The sequence below is a fragment of the Bison bison genome, unplaced genomic scaffold (assembly GCF_000754665.1).
Source record: "Bison bison bison isolate TAMUID 2011002044 unplaced genomic scaffold, Bison_UMD1.0 scf7180017845600, whole genome shotgun sequence".
NCBI lineage: Eukaryota > Metazoa > Chordata > Mammalia > Artiodactyla > Bovidae > Bison > Bison bison.
In genome coordinates this window covers 34112-36310 of record NW_011476173.1, presented here as the reverse complement: position 1 = coordinate 36310, position 2199 = coordinate 34112, and positions in this window count along the sequence as shown.

The following is a 2199-nucleotide window of genomic DNA, read 5'->3' as shown; positions in this document are numbered from 1 at the left end:
GTGGGCAGCGGAGTCCCTCTGGCACAGCCAGGGTGGGCAGGGCTGCCAAGGACCCTTGTTGGGGTCACTCCCTCCAAGACTGGTGTTTGTGAACCTGAATTCTAATTAAAGGACACTGGGTCAAGCGCTTTCGGGAGGCCTGCTCGGCGCTTCCCGCCTGAGGCTGCAGCTTCAGGTCCCGGCGCACCCGGCTGCTCAGCGCAGCCCGCAGCCCGCAGGTGGGGAGCCAGGCCAGTGGTGGGCCACCTGTGGGGCCTGCTCTGCACTCCAGACCCAGGTCGGGGCCTTCCCACCGTGTGGTCCCTGGTTTGCCAAAGGAGAGTGTTCTGCCACCCCAGTGGAGCTGGGGTTTGTAGGCTCCTGGGGAAGGGGCTTCAGGGCATGGGAGCCTCAGCAGGAGATGCTGGGGAGCCCAGGACTCCCGGACGGCCTGGAGCTGCGGCTGGTGGCCTTGCCTGCCGGCAGCTGCCCTCCTCACACCCCACCCCGCTGCGGCAGAGGTGACGCTGTCAGACGGGCACTCCCCTGCCCAGCTCTGCCAGCAGCCCAGATGTGCCCTGAGCTAAGAGAGAACTGCGCTCAATTTGCATAAGTAGGTGTCTGCTAAGACACGCGGAAGGTCAAGGCCAAGTTGCTCTGGGGTCCTGAGCCCCTCAAGGAGCAGCCACCAGGGCAGCTGCAGGACCACCTCTGTGGGACCTGAGTTGGGGGGTGTGGCCCCTGTCTGCTGTGGCCAGGGGGTCTGTAGGGGACTTCTGACCCGTCTGCCCTTGGATTGGCCTGGGCCTGCACTCAGGTGACCCCACAGGCAGCCCAGGCCTTTACCAGCCCTTGACTTTGAGGGACTCCAGTTTTGCCCCCAGATAGCTTCCCTGGGTTGGGGGTCCGTGAGGCTGTTCCTTCCTGGTCGCGATGCCAGGCGCTCCATGCGGAGGAGCGGAGGGCGGGCAGAGGCCCTTGCTGACCGCACAGCACGGCCGTCCCAGAGCCAGGGCGCACCAGGGGTGGTGTCCAGGAGGCATCCCGGATACCGGTGACCCTCAGGGCCGCCTTAGTGCTGGCACTGAGGGCTTTCCCCCAACAAAGGCACCCCAGCTCAGAGGTGGGGTTAACGTTGCCACCTCCTGGGCCTGCGGATGGTGGGGGACAGAGATCTTCTGACCACCCCAGGGCTGAGCTGACGGTCCTTCCTGTCTCTGCAGGTCCCTGGCGCTGAACACCCTGCGTCCGGCCACGGGTGGGAGAGCCCAGACTGGCTCCCCTCGATGGCGGAGCAAAGGCTACCGCTGCATCGGGGGCGTCCTCTACAAGGTGTCAGCCAACAAGCTCTCCAAGACCTGCAGCCGGCTCGGCGGGGATGGAGGCGGCAGGCCCCTGCTGCGCACAGGTGAGGCCCCTGCTCTTGCGAGGGCGCCCTGGCGTCCTGGAACTGCCCCCGCGCCAAGGCAGCAGCGGCAGGAAGGCCCCCAGGGCACCCTGGCTGCACCCGCCTTGCGCTTGGCTAAGCCTCCTCCGATTTTCCATATTTTGCTCCTGGACAAAGGAGATGAGCCAGGTATGGTAAACACGACCCAGCGAGTGAACACCTGGGGCCACCATGCCTGATGGCATTGGCGACGCCTCCCAACTGTGTCCCGAGGCGCCGCCACCCCCACAGGCACCCCCGCGGCCCGGGGAGACAGGCCGCGGAGAAGGAAATGCTTCAGATTCGCTTATTGTACAAATTAACTAGAAAAGTATTTTGGTTTCAGTCCAATTTTACTCCTTTCCTTTTCTGTCAAAAAAAAGGTGGGGTTTGCAGGGGCTGTGGGGATTGCACAGGCCCAGCTACCCCCAGTCCTTAGCCTGACCACCCCAGAAGGGCAGAAGGGAGAAGAGCCCAGCTCAGGAAGTAGGGGTGCAGGGCCAGCTGGCGCAAGAGACAGTGGAGGACTCCCCAGAACTTCCTCTCTGCCAGGACAGGCGCAGGGAGCTGGGGCCCAGGGCTCTGCTCCCCCACGCACCCTGCCCCCGCCCTCTGCCCGGTGGAGCCACAGGTGCAGGCCCGCCTCTGACGCCCTTGCTGGCGCATGTGATCTGTGGGCCCCACATACAGCTCTGGATGTCTCAGAGCTCCCCTCTGTCCTCCCCAAACCTGGGGTCCGCACAGGGCTCAGCCAGGCGGTGTGCCCGGGGCCCTTCCACACGACCCCACGAGGG